The sequence below is a fragment of the Copidosoma floridanum genome, unplaced genomic scaffold (assembly GCF_036245765.1).
Source record: "Copidosoma floridanum isolate Cflo_tuat_1 unplaced genomic scaffold, Cflo_Japanese_pri ptg000024l, whole genome shotgun sequence".
Taxonomy (NCBI): domain Eukaryota; kingdom Metazoa; phylum Arthropoda; class Insecta; order Hymenoptera; family Encyrtidae; genus Copidosoma; species Copidosoma floridanum.
In genome coordinates this window covers 5,076,538-5,096,072 of record NW_028321901.1, presented here as the reverse complement: position 1 = coordinate 5,096,072, position 19,535 = coordinate 5,076,538, and the positions used below count along the sequence as shown (strand labels likewise).

General features: G+C 33.6%; 1 protein-coding gene across 1 annotated transcript in view; it reads left to right on the top strand.

Annotated features, from left to right (window-relative positions):
* ksh (transmembrane protein 167A-like protein ksh) overlaps positions 1–19,535 on the top strand; it is a 135,828-nt gene that overhangs the window by 79,320 nt on the left and 36,973 nt on the right. The gene's annotated exons all lie outside the window — the stretch shown is intronic.

Below are 19,535 nucleotides of genomic sequence, written 5' to 3'. Positions count from 1 at the left end.
TTTCCTTAATAATGTTATATCTTATCTGTGTCAGTGGATGTTATAATATTCCCAAACAAATTATTACTTTGGTTTGTGTAATATGTTTCTGTCACATCTGTAATATTTTTTTAAAACTCGACATTTTCTAATTTGACGGCTTTCGCAATGCTGATAATTAATATACTTTTTTTTAGAACGACGTTCTTTATGTCGCGTGCTTGGGGAGCCGGAATTTCAAAAACGACAGATTTTCATGAAACGGAAGTCACTTACTGGAAGTCTCTTCCTCCTAAAAAAAAAAAAAAAAAAAGCGACCGGGATTTGAACACACGACCTTTTGATTGATAGCCCAGCATTTAAACCGCAGGGCTATCGAGATGCAACGACTACTGTAATTTTTATAGTCTACATAAAGTATGCTACTAAAAACACAGTTTTGAATTATTAAATTGTTTGATCAACCTTACAAATAATAAATATATTTTCTAAATAATAAATTAAAAAAAAAATTAATTAACATAAATAACGCGCGTTATAAGGCATTAAATATTAGTGTTTTATGCATTTGATGCATAAAATACCGACCGAGTTTTTTTTAACCTAAACTTTTTTTGCAACAAAATAATGCTAATAATTACTGTTATAGATAAATAACATTATAAATGAATAAATTATTAAAATAAACATATACTTACAAAAGAGTTGCAGAACGTATCAATAGTTTTTAAGGGCGCTCATATCAAATGGGTAAATAAACAAATGATTTTGAAATGTCTCATAATTATATAAATGTTATCATTTATCAAATTAATAATAAATAAACTACGTAAGATGATTATACATGTACATATCGAGTTACATATCGTTTTAATGGTTTTTAAGGGCGCTTATTTTCAATTTGATAAGCAAATTATGTCGAAATGTTAAATAATTATATAAGTAATTTAACAAATTTATCAATAAATTACATAGGATCATTTCATATGTACATATCGAGTTACAAATGATTTTAATGGTTTTTTGAGGGTGCTTATTTCGAATTTGATAAGCAAATTATGGCAAAATGTCATTAAATACTTATATAAACAATTTCTTTATGTGTGTATATATATATATAATGTTTTATATTTATAACAATAGATACGAGAAAAATAAACTAATATTTGTTACTCTGAAAAAAGTAGAGTTTATTTAATAATTATTATACAATATTTACAATATTTACAGCGTAATTTTACCTGAAAAAAGTAGAGGAACGAAAATATAAGTCTATTATCTCTATTGTATTTTATATTTTACACTGAAGACTGTAATTTTATATTTCACTTGCTTCTTGATCCTTATTTGTTCGCACTACCTTTCTCTCTGAGTTTATATCTGTTACTACTCCTTTTCCTCTCTCTTCTCTATTGTTTCACTTCTTACCTTCAATATCCTTACCCCCTCTATCAATCACCTATCAAAGGACACGCTTTATTTGTATTTAAAGAGAGTATACTTTCTTTACATCTCCCCCCCTCCGTATTAGCCGAAAATTGGAACATCTCATTGCATTTTGTTTTATTTACATTTCTTTCTCACTAAAATCGTCGTCATTTAGTTCCATATTCATTGGAACCAATTTTGTTATGTGAAATAAATCTGGTTTTCTATTTTTTTCTGTTTTTATTTGATATATAGACTCTGAAATTTTATTTATTATTTCATAAGGTCCAATTCGTAATCTATCCATTTTTCTCCTATTTAGTCTGTTTCCATTTTCTATATATACTAGATCTCCAATTTCAAATATATGATTTTTTCTGTTTTTATCAAATATTTTCTTGTTATAATTGTGCGATTTAATGGTATTTTCTATTGCTGTTTGTCTATTCTTTAGCCAGATGTCTTTGTTATCTATTGTTATTAATTCTTGAGGTGTTATGCTTACATCAGTCCCATCTAGTAAATATTGCGGTGTGAATCCTGTAACAAAATGTTCTGTCTCATTATACTTTTTTATACATTCATGAGCTATTGATGTCCAAGCTTTTTTATTTTGGTTTTCGTTTAATTTGCACCTAATTTTATTAACTATTGTTTGATTGAGTCTTTTATTTAATCCGTTAGAAAATGGCGCATTAACAGCTGTAAAAACTATTTTGATATTATTGTGTTCCAAAAAATCTTTGAAATCTTTTGAGTTTATTCCTGGGTACTGATCTGACAAAATCATTTCTATTTGTTCAGTATCTATTATTTTTCTTACTAGTTTAATAAAGTCACTTGCCGTTTGTGTCTTAGATGTTATTATATAAGCATACCTGGTAAAGTGATCTACTAGGAGGTGTAAATATTTTTTTGTTGATCTATTTCCTCCAAATCCACCAATGGTATCTATTGAGACAATTTTAAAAGGTTTTTTTGCTGGGCCTAAATGTGACATTTGGCCGTATTTAAGTTGACCTCTTGATTTATTTTCTATACATATTTTACATTCTCTACATGTTTTGATTATATTTTTTGTTAAATTCTTCGCTGTGTAGTTTGTGCTTATTCTAGCCATCATTTGTTTTATTCCAATATGAAACCATTCTTTGTGTATTTTTTTAATCAATTTTTTACTAAACTCTTCTGATAGTATTATTTTTTCTTTTTTTCTACTCTTTTTATAAAAAATTTCATTTCTTTTTATTAACATTTTATTTGATTTTTGTATTTCTTTGTTTTTTTCTTGATCTATTTTGATTTCATCTATTTCTATTAAATTTATTATTCTTAAAAATTCTTCGTTATTTATTTCTGGTTCTAATACCGGATTTCGGCTAAGACAGTCTGCTTCTATATTTTCTTTTCCTGGGATATATTTTATTGTAAAATCATATTGCGATAAATAGTAAGTTAAATCACCTAGTTCTTCGTCTGTTCTTACCTTAATATTTAGATTTTCTAATGGTTTATGGTCTGAATATACTATAAATTTTTTTCCAATAAGCCACTGCTGCCAATATTTTATTGCTTCTTTTATAGCCAAACATTCCAAATATATTGCTTTTTTTTTCTTTTGTGTTTCTGTTAGTTTTTTTGAAAAATATGCTATCGGTTTATCTTTTCCATCAAATTGTGTTTGTTTAAACACTGCTGCTATTCCTTCTATTGATGCATCTGTGTACAGTTTTATTTCTAAGTTTGGGTCAAATATCTCTATAATTGGTTTTGAGCACAGTAACTTTTTTGTTTGTTGAAATGATTTTTCACATTCCTCTGTCCATATAAATTTTTCATTTTTCCTAAGTAATTTGTGGAGTGGGTCTAATAATATCGCACTTTTCGGAATATATTCATGATAAAAGTTTATTTTGCCTAAAAATTGTCTAATATTTTTTTGGGTTCTTGGTTGTGGAAAGTTTTCTATTGCTATTAAATTATCTTTTATTGGACGAACGGTATTATTTTCTATTATGTGTCCGAGATACTTTGCAGAATTTGAACCAAATGTACATTTTTTAAATTTTAATCGAAATCCTTCTTTTAATATTGCGTTTAAAACTTGTTTGATGTGTTCTATATGTTTTTCAAAAGTTGGTGAAAATATAAGTATATCATCTATGTAATTTTCTGCAAAATTTTTTAAATTATTTTTTTTTAAAATGTTGGTTAGTATTCTTTGGAATATTGCTGGTGCTGTTTTTAAGCCAAACGGAAGGCAAGTCCATTGGTAGTGTCCATCTTGTGTAATAAAACCAGTTTTATTTCTATCTTCAATTCTAAGAGGTATTGACCAAAAAGCCGAATTTATATCTAGGGTGGTGAAAAATTTACAGTTTCTTGTTTTTGTTATTAAATCTTCGATTAGTGGGAAAGGTTGTGCTTGCGGTACAATTAATTTATTTAGGTCTCTAAAGTCTATGCATAGTCTTGATTTCTTATTTTCTTCTTTTTTAAATGCTAGAGTAATAGGTGCTGCAAAAGGGCTGTACGATTTTTCTATTAATTTTTTTTCAAGTAATTTTGCTACTTGTTGTTCTATCTCTTTTTTATCTTCTATTGTACATCTATATGGTCTTTTGCTACAGTATTTTTCTTCTATTAAATCTATTCTTGCTTCATAATCTTTAACTGTCCCTATGTCATATTTGTTTTTTGCAAAGACTGAATTGTATTTCTTAATTATATTTTTTATCTCTTTCTTTTTACTATTTTCTAAATGTTCTAATCGTAAATCGCTTTCCTCTTCTGTCACATGCTCATTAAAGTTTATTTTTACTTCCGTAACCTTTTCTGTTGAATTCTGTTTTATATGTTGATCTTTTTCTTTGATTATTTTTTTCTTTTGGGAAATATTTAAATTCTCATCTTGTATGAGTCTAAATTTTTTTATCATATCTAAACCTATTATAATATCCTCAAAGTCTTCTCTTTCCACTATATCTAAGTCTATTTCTTCTTCTATTTCGAATATTTTTACTTTCACTTTTATTAAGCCTTTTGTTTCGCTGACACCATTGACTGACTTCAAATATATTTTGTTTACATTTTTTTCTTCTTCTTGTATTTTAACTATTCTTTTATTTATTAATGATATCTGAGCCCCGGAATCATATGTTCCTATAACCCTCAATTTATTATTTAACAATATTGGTATTTTAATCAATGGTGTCTCTATTCGTTTTTTTCTTCTGTATATAAATCTGCATTTATTCTTTCATTTGCCCCAACTACTCTTGTTTTATCTTTATTCTTAAACCAACATTTTTCTTCAGGATGGAATCTGTTGGATTTTCCTATTTTCTCACATATTTGACACGGTTTTTTTTCTTCATTTTTATGTTTATAATTGTATCTATTATCATTTTTCTTGCTTATAATTTTTTTGTTCAAACTTTCATGTTTTCTTATTTCATTTATTAATATTGTTGAATCTACACATTCTTCTTTATCTAATTTATTTCTTATCCATTCTGGCAGACCCATTACTATCAACGCTATTATTGTCTTTTTTCCCATGTTTGGGTCCACATTTATTAATAATCTTTCTTTTTTTATCGCATATTCTGTTAATGAACCTTCATAATATTTATAGGACAATGCATATATAGATGAATTCCAACTTCTATCTGCAAAAGTTTTTAGAAATTTTTCTTTCCATTCTTGCCAGTTATTATTTATTTTTAATTCTGTTTGTGCTGTATAATGCCAGTCCATGCAGGCTTTATCTAAAAATAATCTTAAAATTTCAATTTTTGTATTATCTTCAATAATTTCAAATCTTTCACATTCTTTTTCAAATGTATTCATCTATTGAGTTATATTCGTCTGTTTTTCATTAAATTTTTCTAAAATAAATTTTTCTGATATATTTTTTAAGTTAAGCTTGCTATTATCTTTTTGTTTGTTTGTTAATAATTGTTTTATCAAGTTGTTTATATCTACAGGATTTTCTATTATTTTTTTTTCTTTTTCAATTTCGTTTAAATATACATTCTTAAATTGAAAATTTCCTATTTCATCTATATATACTTTTGCTAACTCATCATCTAATCCTATCCATAACTTCTGTTGTGTACCCCTTTTAGCGTTACTTTTAAATTTAATAAATACCTCTGTTTTCTTGACTTCTGTGTGATTGTCTATATTTTGATATTGCCGTGGTATAGCATACTGTATTCCTTTTTCCGTTTCGATGAAGGTTATATTTGTTATGTTTGTTTTGCTATCACTCAGTGAGGAAACAACTTCAAAATTAAATCTTAATTTTGGCATTTTTGTTATCTTGAGACAATATTTTCGTTCTATAATGTTTTATATTTATAACAATAGATACGAGAAAAATAAACTAATATTTGTTACTCTGAAAAAAGTAGAGTTTATTTAATAATTATTATACAATATTTACAATATTTACAGCGTAATTTTACCTGAAAAAAGTAGAGGAACGAAAATATAAGTCTATTATCTCTATTGTATTTTATATTTTACACTGAAGACTGTAATTTTATATTTCACTTGCTTCTTGATCCTTATTTGTTCGCACTACCTTTCTCTCTGAGTTTATATCTGTTACTACTCCTTTTCCTCTCTCTTCTCTATTGTTTTACTTCTTACCTTCAATATCCTTACCCCCTCTATCAATCACCTATCAAAGGACACGCTTTATTTGTATTTAAAGAGAGTATACTTTCTTTACATATATATTTAAAATTGTATGTGAAATATATTACAAATACTTTTTGAATGCCCACTTACAGTTTTTTTTGGCTCTCACATGGTGGCGGTGGCTGTCATAAATTTGTAGGGACTCAGAGCTCTGCAGTACCGACTCCGTCCTCCACGCTTGCTTGCAATTGCAGCGCTTCTTCATTGTAGCGGTCTACCGGCTCACTATGTTTTCCTTCTTCTTTGTACGACTGCGAGTCAGGGCAGTCGCCTAACGAGTCACTCAGTCAATAAATTCACTATTGTTGCAGTTACGAATTAGCTCCTTAATTTCTCTTTCTCGACTAAACTCCTGGGCTTATGAGAGCCCGTCCTGATCCCAGAGTCTACCTCGGCATTACGGACATAATCCCATATTGGTGACCCCGACGTTCGACAGGTGAGATTTTTGCTGTACGGTGGCCATCTTGGAAGCTCCCTTTGTCTCCAACCATCGGCACAGCAACGAGAGACGGTGCAGCTTTTCCTGGAACTGTTGCGTGTTGGTATACGCACTATACGCCTGATCTCCGGGGTGCTGCGTGTTAAACACGCCTTCTCCGTCGCTGTCGCTGCCGCGTGCTTTTGCACGCTTTGCCATCGTCGCTGTCGCTGCCACGTGCTTTTGCACGCTTTGCCAACGTTGCCGTTCCTGCTGCGTGCTTTTGCACGCCCTGCCATCGTCGCCGTTCTTGCTGCGTCCTCTTCCACGCCCTTTCAACAGAGGTATAGTGTGTGGACAGTGCAAGCAAGTATAACGTTTTACATAAAAGTGAATATGTTTTAAATTAAAAACTTTTGTAGTGACATTAAGTGAATAGGTTTAAGTGCTTACGTAGGTTAAGACGTGATGGAGGGACAGGTGTCCTCTTACCCATTTCCTTAGCCGCTAATTTTTGTAACCAATTACTTTAGTTAGATAGTAGTGGTTTGTGCTTTGTGACCTGTATAATCATTAGAGTAATATTATTTACTGCTCATTGTTTTCGTCGCAGTAACATTTTCTTTTTATTGTAATCTTTGTGTTTGCCGTAGCCTCCTTACAGCTCGCAAGCACACTACACTACTCAAAATTCGAATCAGTGGCTCATTAATTTTGAGATTTGTACCTGCGAGTACATTTAATTATTTGTTACATTCGCACTGATTCCAGCTAGGTCAAAAACCTGTGGCCAGCCTATTTACAGTGCACAGGTGTCCTTTATCTAGCTTTTACAGGTTAACATTTTTGTATTTTTACAATTTTTGCTGCTCCTGCGTGGACAGACCAGGCGCGAATTTTATACATGTAGAACTGTTGCGTAGTTTAGCTTTTGCGAATCCCTCAGACACCCAGAGTAGAACTTGGACCTTCAGTGTGCATTCTTTCACAGTGTTTTCTTCTCGCTGGCATTCTGAGGGCTGAATATTCCTCTGATTTTCGTAACCATGGCTTTATCATTGGAAGAAATGAAGGTTGGGATGGAAGATCTCAGGGCTCAGCTGGCTGAAGTTCAGCAGCAGGTGCCTGCAATTCAGGGTACTTCACAGGTAGCTGCATATAAGTCTCTCAAGCTTTCTACTTTTGATCTTGCCAATCCTCTTGCGTGGTTTTCCTTGGCAGAAATTGCCTTTCCCAATGCTAAAATCACAGTTTCCTCTACGAAGGCAGACTTTGTGGCAGAGAAATTCGACATGGACACTGTCGCTTGTGTCATGGACCTTCTGAATGAAGATCTTTGCCCGGCTGACCTTTATGAACAGGTTAAGAGGAAAGTGATCAATAGGTATGGTGGCTCACCTGAGCAACGTCTCAGACAGCTGCTTCGGGGCCAGGTCTCTCTCGATGGGAAACCTTCAACAGTTTTAGACAGGATGAAGTCCTTGCAGTCGGGTGCTTCGGAAGCAGTCCTCAGATCTGTCTTTCTTGAGCAGCTTACCGAGCCTTTTCGGTCCGCACTGTCAATCTAGAACATTGATTCGTTGTCGGAGTTGGCCGCGGCTGCAGACAGATACATGGATTCAGCTGGATCTTTTAACCAGATCTCAACCCTTGGTGCTGAGGTTTCATCTCCCAGTGTCAATGCTGTTAGTCCTTCGCTTAGCAAAATTCAAGAAATGTTAACTCAAATGAGTTCAAGACTTGACAAGCTAGAGAAAAACTGTAATCGTAAATCTCGTGGTCGCTCAAAAAGTACAGGGAAGTCTGGGCAGGATGCCAAGTCTTCCGGTGATTCTTAAGTACCTTCTAATGGTTTGTGTGCCCTCCACAATAAATATGGAGATAAGGCACACTACTGCAAGGGCAACTGCTTTTGGCCCAAGCCTTCTGACTCGGGAAACTAAATCACTCTTCTCAAGTGGAGGCTTTGAGAGAGGGTAACTCATCAATTGCTTCTAAACACCTCCATATCCAGGACTTAAACTCGGGTAAACTTTTTCTTATTGACACTGGTGCTGACGTTTCAGTAGTCCTAAAGGCTGACTCAGACACTAGTCCCTCTGCTTTTAAACTCCACGCAGCAAACAATACTTTTATCAACACCTATGGTAAAATCAAGCTGACTCTTAGCCTCAGACTTAAGCGCCAAGTTTCCTGGAACTTTATAGTTGCTGATGTACCCTACCCTATCATAGGAGCTGACCTCTTGCACTACTATGGCTTGATTGTGGATGTTCGCAGGCGTAGAATTATAGACCCGTTCTCTAACACTTTTGTTGTTGGGGGAATTACCAGTTGCTCCTACTCCAAAGTCAGTCTTCTTGATCCATCTTCTTCTTGGTCGAAAATTCTCTCTGATTTTCCAGAGATTACGGGTAGCAAGCCTGCCGAACCTATATTGGCTAAAGATATTTTTTACTACATTGAAACGACTGGTCCTCTGGTTCACGAGCGTTTACAACGCTTGGACCCAGTTAAGTTTAAAGCAGCTCAGGTTGAACTCGAGACCTTGGTCAAGCAAGGTGTTTGCAGAGTTTCAAAGAGCCCCTGGGCTAGCCCTATACACATGGTCAAAAAAAAGGATGGGACTTGGCGCATTTGTGGCGATTATCGCCGTTTAAACGCCCAAACGGTCCCCGACAGATTTCCCATTCCTTACATGCTTGACTATTCGCTTCGTCTGTCTGGAAAAAGTATCTTCTCTAAGTTAGACTTATTTAAAGCTTATTATGAAATACCAGTTGCACCAATGGACGTGATTAAGACAGCTGTTACCACTCCGTTCAGACTGTACGAATATGTTTTCATGCCTTTTGGGCTCCGTAATGCATCTCAGTCCTTTCAGAGATACATTTTCCAGGCTTTAGGCGATCTTAACGTCGCTTTTGTTTACCTTGATGACGTGCTCATCTTCTCTTCTTCCATCAAAGAGCATGAAGAGCACCTTCGCACAATCTTTGGAAGATTAAAACAGTTCGGCCTCAGACTGAATGTTCCTAAATTTGAGTTTGGTAAAACTGAGCTTATTTTCCTTGGTCATCTGGTCTCTTCCAAGGGTCCTCAGCCCTGCTCAGAGAAGGTAGATGCCATCCTCGACTTTCCTTTGCCGGTCACAGTTGCAGATCTTCGCAGATTTCTAGGGCTGGTCAATTTTTATCGTCGTTTGCTTCCTCAGGCAGCCTCCGCACAGGCCCCTCTTTTTGATTACACGGCTGATTTAAAGAAAAACGATCAGAGAGTCATTGACTGGTCTCCAGAAGCCAAGCAAGCCTTTGAAACCACCAAGAGTCACTGGGCTAAGGCTACCCTCCTGGTCCATCCATCTCCTGACGCAGAAACACGTCTCGTTACAGACGCTTCTGATTTTGCCATAGGTGCTACCCTTGAGCAACTCTTTGAGGGAGACTGGAAGCTCCTGGCATTTTTTTCCAGAAAATTTAGCCAAGCTCAACGAAACTACAGTGCGTACGATCGTGAGCTCACGGGGATTTATGAAGCTATTAAATATTTTAAGCACTTCTTAGAGGGTCGTAATTTCAAGGTCGTTTCTGACCACAAGCCCCTAATCTACGCGTTTATTCAAAAGTCTGACAAGGCCTCTCCTCGCCAGTGGAGACAGCTCTGCTTTATTTCACAGTTTACTACTGCCATTGAATACTTGCCAAGTTTGTCAAATGTGGTGGCTGATGCACTCTCTAGAGTAGAAGTCATTCGTCTTCCTCTTGAGTTAGAGCTCCTGGAATTGGCCAAGGAGCTACAACAGGACTCTGAGCTCTCAGAGCTGCTGAAATCTCCTGCCCATTCTCTCAATCTAAAACCCATTGAATTGGGTCACAGCCACACTAGTCTTTATTGCAATCTCACCGGTAAGATAATTCGTCCTTTTATTCCTCAATCTCTTTGTAAAAGAATCTTTGATTTAACTCACTCCGCATCTCACCCGGATACTAAAGTTACTGATCAGCTCATTAGACAAAAGTACGTGTGGCCGAATATGCATAGAGACATTGCCACTTGGTGTAAAGGTTGTCTCGATTGCCAGCAATCAAAAATCTCCAGACATGTCAAAAACGAGCCTTTACAATTCATCGCTCCAGATGATCGGTTTCGCCATGTCCACATGGACTTGGTTGGCCCTCTTAACACTTCCCAAGGCTACTCTTACATTCTCACAATGATTGACAGATTCTCTAGGTGGGTGGAGGCAGTGCCTCTCAAAGACATATCCACTGCGTCAGTTCTTCGAGCGTTTCAGGAATCCTGGGTTGCTTGCTTTGGGGCACCCAGATTTTTGACCACCGACCAGGGATCACAGTTCGAATCACAGCTCTTTCAAGCCTATCTTTCTTTTCTCGGTTGTCAGAAAATAAGAACGGTGGCCTATCATCCTGCTGCTAATGGCATGATTGAGCGGTGGCATCGTAGCTTTAAGGTGGCCGTGATGTGTCACAATAATGCAAATTGGGTCAAACTTTTGCCTACAGTGCTTCTTGGTCTGCGTACAGCAGTAAGAAATGACACAGGTGCTTCCCCTGCGGATTTTCTCTATGGTACAAACATTAGGGTACCTGGTGAATTTTTTCTTCCCAGTGATTTCACTGCTGATCCTCAGATCTTCATCGAGGACTACAGAGAGCATATGAAAAAACTCAGACCTGTACCCGTCACACACAGATATAAACCTCGCGCTTTCTTTTTTAAAGATTTATACACCTGTTCACATGTTTTTCTGCGAACAGCCGCTGTCAGGAAACCTCTGGAAAGGCCTTACACTGGTCCTTACAAGGTTTTGGAGAGGATCTTAGATCAAGATTACAAAATTGATTATAGGGTCACCCCTCGGGTTGTGTCGACCGAGCTTTTAAAGCCAGCACATTTTGTCCCTGATGACTTGGTTACTCCGGCGCTTACTAAGAGCCCTCAGAAGGTTCAAGTTTCGACTCCTCCTATCCCTATCCTTAAAACCTATAGTAATAAGAAAAAAGTGATCTTCGACACTTCTGTTAAGTAGATTAAGCGCAAAATTTTGTAATTAGTATTAAGCCTCTTTTATACACCTTTGTACTTGTCATACGGTATTAAATTCAGTACGTATACATTTTTTCTCGTATCCATTCTTGGCTGTAAATACCGTTTAAAAATTTTTTTTTGTTTTGTTTAATTAAATAGATAGTTAAAATAAGACTATAAATCTAGTCTTCCGACAATCGGTATAATTACAGTCGTTATACTATTGTCTAGTGAAAGATTGTATTTTTTTATTTTGTATTAAAATACGCAAACATTTATGTAAGACTAAAATTCTAGTCTATCGACCACCAGTCGACTCTAATTATAATTGCGTAACCTTTTGTGTATGATAGCATTATTGCTTCTATTGATTTTGTACTAGGAGGGGAGTATGTAGGGACTCAGAGCTCTGCAGTACCGACTCCGTCCTCCACGCTTGCTTGCGATTGCAGCGCTTCTTCATTGCAGCGGTCTACCCACTCACTATGTTTTCCTTCTTCTTTGTACGACTGTGAGTCAGGGTAGTCGCCTCACGAGTCACTCAGTCAATAAATTCACTATTGTTGCAGTTACGAATTGGCTCCTTGATTTCTCCTTCTCGACTGAACTCCTGGGCTCATGGGAGCCCGTCCTAATCCCAGAGTCTACCTCGGCATTACGGAAATAATCCCATAAATTATGAACTACGGCCGCAACAGGCTTCTTAAGATATTCCTCCCTTATCTGACAGTCGTCTTTGTGAGGAGAAGAGGTTTGAGTGCTACGTAGAAAGCCCGTGTATTTTATTTTCATGTTAATTTTCCTCGTGTTGCAACGTCTCGATGACTTGAGTGTTAATATTTTGTGATAGTGATTTTCTGTAGGTGCAAAAAGCGTTTTAATGTTTAGTTTGCACGTGTAAGCAATAACTACATCAATAGCTTAAGAATCTGTTTGTTCCTTCAATTCTGTTAAAATAGGTTTAAGTCCTCCAAAATCAAAATCGCAAAAGTGAAAGGAACTGACGAAACAGGATGAAAAATAACTAAAAAATGTAATCAAAAAAAGGGAATGAAATCAGAAAAGACTTAAAAAAATGTAATGAAATGAAAAAAAATGAAAAAGGAAATAAAATAAAAATAAAGTAAATGAAATTTTTAAGAAATGAAAAAAATTAAAAAAAAAAAATTAAAAAATGTAATGAATTTTTAAAAAAATTAAAGAAAATGAAATAATAAAATAAAAAATGGAAAAAAAGGGAAATAAAATAAAAGAAATTAAAAAAATAATTAAAAGAAATAAACCAGGCGGCACAAACGGATCATGGGATCCACGGTAATAACGAAGTTCTTTAAACATCAGATGAGTGCCGAATAATAATTAAACACTAGATGTCTGTCAAAAAACATTATGAAATAAAGAAACATAGTTCCTTAAGTAACAAGAGAGTCCCATGACCGATTGATATCCCTTGGTTTGTTTCTTTTAATTTTTTTTATTTTTTTTAGTTTTTTTATTTTATTTCTTTCTTTACTTTTTTATTTAATCTTCTTTTTTTTTTTTTATATCATTTTATTTTTCATTCCATTGTATTTTTTCATGTCTTTTCTTATTTCATTTCATTTTTTTATTGATACTTTGTTTAAGTTAATAAGTGACTTATTTAGCACTGTTGTTGTCTTTATTATGCTTTCTTCGTCTTAACCTCTTATGAGTAGAACTATGTGAAAATTGGTGTTGTGTTTAATTAATTTAGGTGTGCCGATTGTTAATTTTTCCAAGCGGGGTAATTTGTTTATCGTACGGATATCTTGTACTTCGTCATCTAATGGTTGACCGATGATGTCGGTGAAGTTAACATAATTGTCTTATCTCATATAGATCTTTTCTCTTGAAAAAATTATTTTATTTTTGTGCGTTATTTGGGTGGGTGAGCTATTATTATTATTATTATTATTATTATTATTATTATTATTATTATTATTATTGTTATTATTATTGTTATTATTATTATTATTATTGTTATTATTATTATTATTACTATTCTATGGATTGATTTCTTCGTGTTCTCCAAAAATGGATGCTCTGCATAAGGGTAGAGTATGGACAAAATTGTCTTCGCCGTTCTGAGCGTCTCGCTGCTGACTTTTATTAGTTTTGTGATGGGTTCTTGGCAAGTTTTTTTCGTTTTGCCTTACTTCTATGGAAGAGACCCCCTGCTCTTGCTCAAAAATAGCTGGGATGGGTGCATCGTCTTCATTGTTATTGTTGTTAAGTTCTCATTTTTTGGGATATTGTGCTGATAGGGCTTCTTTGTAGCGGAAGCTGGCTTTCAGCCCTTTTCTACTAACTATGTGACCAAGATAACTTATTTCTTGTCTTAAAAATTCGCACTTTTATAGCTGCAAGACTACATTTGCTTCTTTGAGCTCTAAAAATTAAATCATAATTTCAGATTTTTTATCGAATTTTTGGGTGTAAATGCATGTATGGTCAAAAAAAGAAAACTGCTCCTTGAATATTTTTTCCTTATATTTGTAATTTGAGGTTTTTGATGCAAATGTTAGCGCGTTCTTTTACTTGTATGATTTTCTGAGGATATTCATTTTTTTTAAATATGTTTCTCTCTGTTTTTGCAATATTTGGAGCCCTTCTAGATACTTAGTGTTGAAATATTTTTGAGATAGGTTAAAAGATATAATGAAGTCGTGGTCTTCATTTTCGAATATAAATGATTTTACTAAGCTTTTGAGGCTTTTGAGGAGTTCGTTTTCCATGTCACTTTCATTCGTATCACGATGCTGTGCGTATAGATTGTCGTTATAATTTTCAACTTCGGTGCTTTTGCAATTATCGTCAGTTTCGCAATATTTTTTTACGGGGTTTAAACTTTTTTGATTTTTCAATATGGATACCTGATTATTATAGTTGAGTTTAAAGTTTTGGATTTTTGTGTCATGGTTTTTTGTGTTCTGATTTTTCGATTTCGGAGTTTTTTACAGAAGTCTTTTGTATCTTGATTTTTGATTCCGGCGTTTGTAGAATAATTTTTTACTTCTTGATTTTGGCTTTCGGCGTTTGTAATGTTAGCTTTTAATTCATGATCTCGGATTTTGGCTTTTGGAGTATCGTTTTTTATATCATAATTAAGATTTCGGCTTTTGGAATATTACTTTTTATTTTATGATTTTGGATCTCAGAGATTTTTTATAACTTGGCATGTCTTGTTTGTTGATTACTAGTGGGTTTGGATTGTGCAGTTTTCGGAGGTTCTAAATGAAAGTGCTATGTTTTTTTAACGCGTAAGAAATTGTATAGAACGCTTGTGCATGCGATGGATCTTTCACGCTATTTATGAAAATGCTTTGTGTTGTTTATTCTGGTTTCGATAGGTAATACGTAATTTCGTATTTTTAAGTAATTTTCATAGTAATTAATTTGTACTTGTTAAGTACAAAATATCTCGTTTTTTATGAGGCCGTATGTTTCTATGAAATAATTATCCGTTATGATGTGAAATTCGAAGAAGAATTCGTGAGAGCTTGAAATGATGTACCCTTAGATTTGAATTTCACTGTTCGTTATGCTTTTTAGGTGCAGAATGGTATTTTGAAAAATTATGATGTTATGTAGGATGACGAATTCTTTAATGAGTAATGCCTCCGCATCAGTGTCGAGAATGAAGGCTATAGTAGGATGCAATAAGCAGTAAATCATGGTTAATTTTGAAAAATTGCGATTAGCGCGAAAAAAATCACGGTGGTAGTTATTCGATTTCTCAACAAATCTCAATAGTTTCAGACTGCAAATTGTGTCAGCTAATGGCCCAAAAAATAGTAAGTGTAGTCAAAAATGGTTTTTCGCGTCTAGAAAAAACTGGAGAGTCGGACAAAAAAGTTGCTTTGTTGAAAAAGATGCGCAATTTTAAGATGAAGAAAATGAGCTCCAGGGAAATAAAATTGGCCCAAACGTTTTCCGCAATTTGCCATAAAGTGCTCTTTTGGAACGTTGACTTTAAAATCTACATCTCACATTTATTTAAATATAAGACTCAAAAGATAAATACAAGGTAGATCTTGTGCATCTTAATATTCACACTAAATTTCAAAAAGATCGGTTGTAAACTTTTTGCAAACCGCTGCAAGAAGCAAAAATGGTCCCCCCGCAAGCAAGTTAGACGTAGCGTGGCTGGTTTTTCAACATATTGCCATTTTTTAAATGGCATTGTACTCGTCGCGAGTAATTCTATAACCTACTAAAACATCGTTTCGTTCAACATTCCAGAAGTACGCGAAAAATCAATGTCAAAAACCAGCTATTTTTCATAAATACGGCGCACCGTGAGATAAACTGATATTTTTCGTTTCAAAACTATGTAAACTTCCTTAGAAGAAATATTTTTTCATGAAAATTTTTGGATCTTATGGGTATGATGACAAGTAATAAAAGAAAGTTAAGGAGAAATGTAAAAAATGAAATCATAACCTACAAATTTTTGATTGTTTTATACATTTTTCAATTTAATTTTTTTTCTTTTTCTGTTGGAAAATGAGTTTTAAAGAGGTGGTATTATACCTCCATATTTATTTGACATATATTCTTCATTTTTTTAAATAAGGTATTAAAATTGCGTCTAAAAGTGACTTTTCTGTTGAAATCAAGCATAATTCCAAAGAAAAAAAAATTATCTTCTTCAGAAAGTTTTCAAAAGTGTAAGTGTTGTGGCTGGAAGTGATAAATAACTACTCAATGATATAAAAAAAAATTAACCTATATACTCATGTGGTATTTGGAAGTTATTTTCATGTTTTGAAAATTCTTTTCTCTTCTTGTTTTAATATTATTGTTATATGCAGCGATAAATAAAACAGGGCACAGTAACATGGCTCATAGCTTAAGTTACTGAGCCTTGACACGGAGGTACACTTATTTGCGTATTACACCGGGAGCCAAAATAGGTGAGTGTATTAAACTCAAGCAAAGTGCATTACCATCCTTGCTTTATCTGGTCCACGCATTCCAAACAAACTTATTCTATTGATTCTCATAACTTACGTGTTCGGGACTTACCGTTGTGAACTCTAGTCTACTGTCTGTTTTACACATACTTATGGCAGAATTTTAGAATACGTGCTATATAGATTTTGAGAACTCTTAAAAGGTTTTGTTTCATTAAATGGAAGAAGAAAGAAGTAATCCCGTAGGGCAGTCATGTAATGTGTGTGCTAAGTAGAAAAGTTTTTATCGTGGATGTAAGTGATTAGTGAATATCGGCAAGTAAGTAATGTGTATTTTCTTGGTGCTCGTATCATACAGTTGCTGCCGATAGGTTCAACGATTATTAAAAATATCGTAGGAAACTTGACAATTAACATTTATTGCATAGAGAATGAACGTTTTTATCAGTCTATTAAATTCAAATAAGTACATTTATTCTTTGCTTTTCCTAATGCCAAAAGTTATAGAGCTACAATAACAAGTAAAAAAGAACCGTTACCGTGACGTTATCCTGATAAAAAATTAATTGTAATGACAATTAGTCTCGTCATAACCTTACTTGTGCACATTTGGGCTTACGGAAACGTATATAACTTAAATAAATATAAGTATACTTTAAATATTTGCAGTTTAACGACTAAATTACGATATCATATTCGATTCCATTTGTATTGCTTACTCATCGATATTTTGTGAATAAGAAAAAATATGAGCTAAAGAGAATCGCGATTGAATGTGTTAATAGATTTTTATTTCAGTAATTACGATTTGTACTTTGTGTGACTTCGCACTGAAAATGTTTGAGCTTACGTTGATATTAGCTGCAGTATGTACTATTTGTACGTAAGAAATTTTTACTTTTGTTGATTTAAGTCAAAGCTGCATCTCATCGAAATACCTTAAGACTCCTTATATCGATGTTAAGCCCTTGTAGAAAAATTGTATTTTTTTAAAACTTAAATGATCAATAAATAATTCTATTATTCAACAGTTTGATATGTGTTTTAACAAAAAAATTTGCAAACGCTCAATAAAAATGCTTTTAGAAATAACATGAATTAGGACAAAATTTATTGCAATCACTTTTAATTATTTAACGGAAGGAAACATCTGGTGCCTATGAAATAAAACTTAAATGTTCATAAATAGTTTGAGAAAATTCAGTATACCATAAACATTTTTTAATCCACCGACTAATTCGTTCCAATGATTTATCGAACAGCTATTTTCACCTGATGAAATGAGTTTATAAACAAAGCTGGTAATTAGAAAAACTAAGCAAGCACAACTTGATTTCGATGACATGCGTATAGTAAGGGAAAAATAAATGTAAAAATTAGATAATATTACGATCAAGATTTTTAGTTATAACTGTGTTCTCTTAACTTGCATTTAAGTAATATTGTTATAAACGTAAATAACATGAAAATTGATTATTAATTAAAATATACCGAAGTGAAATAGTCTGTTATTTAGTTGGTTTATTAACTTTATATGATATACTGAATGGGCGTTCACATTTGCTGTTTTTTTTACCTGTACGAAATCACTGTCTTTGATTTCGTAGACGTCAATAATTGTATAGTAACTTTCAAATTTATCTTACAAATAGAATGCCAAGTTACCCAAATAACCCAAAAAGTAGACAGAAAAAAGTTTTAAAAGGACATCCCTCTACAGCGAAGAAGGGTACTGGTAAAGGAGGACGAAACAAAAAAGGCCAGTTCGAGCACCTAATATAGGCGAGCCTACGAAGTGTTAGATTATGTCAAATATAATATCGAATTGTTGAAATTAGCAGTGAAGTTATGCCAAATTCATCTTGCTAAAAATGATACTCATGAAGAAATGAGTAGAACAGATCACTATATAGAAGAGATGGAAGTTGAAGATCATACTGTACAGCCGAGTACTAGAATTGCTGAATACAGGAATTCTCTTAAATAGGCTCTTGCGTTTTAGTGCGAACATAATTTTAGTAAGAAGTCGTATGTAGCTCTAGTCGGAGATTTGCGTATCAGATAATGTAATATTTACCCTTCTTACTCTATAGTAGAAAGAAAGATCAAGAATGCCTCGTATAACCCTATGATGTACATACAGAAGTTAAAATTGGCGTTTCTCTCCAGAATATTTTAAATCAAACAGCGCAACAACTATATCCTGCAGTAGCAACTTCTTGGAGCAAACACGACTTACAACACTTGCAGCTAACTGTGACACTTGGGTTTGATAGCTCTGCTGGTCATTGTAACCCACAGCACGGCTATACCGATTCAAATATAGTTAATCAAGATCCTCTGCAATCTTTGTTTGTTTTTAGTATGCTCATTGTTCATCTACAAAGTAGATCAAATGGTAAGCATATTGACTGCTTATCGTTTGTATCGTTTGCACAGTGAAAAATGTGTCATAAAAAATTTCATGATTTAAAGAAGATCTTATTTAGAGTAATTTTAGTTGGGAATATAAATATTTCTACACAAGTAGTAAATTTTATGTAATCGATAATATCTGCGTGAACAATGCAAAAAATTTTATACGAGAAAAATTTCTTGGGTCTTTAAAACTATACTCGTACCTTAAGATCTACCTTATCACTTTGTCATTTGATCTCTTCGAGTATATATTTTATACTATTCTAAGTGAGGGCAACGTCTAATCATCGGGCCTCCTTAATACATTATGATGCTTGGTCAATAAAAACCGCTGTCCCAGCACAAAATTTAGGAATCATCGTAGAGATTATTTTGGTAATATAAATACTAAATTATTTTGTTACAGCTCATTGCACATGGAAGAATCCGAGCCCACAGAGTGATAGATTCTGTAGACCAGTACGAATTGTATTAGAGAAGGAAACGCTGGAGTCTATACTTACAAAGTATCCCGTGAAATATCCACACTTACATCATATGCACTTCAGTTAAATAATGGACAAGAAGCAGAAGTGTCATTCAAAGTTTTTGTT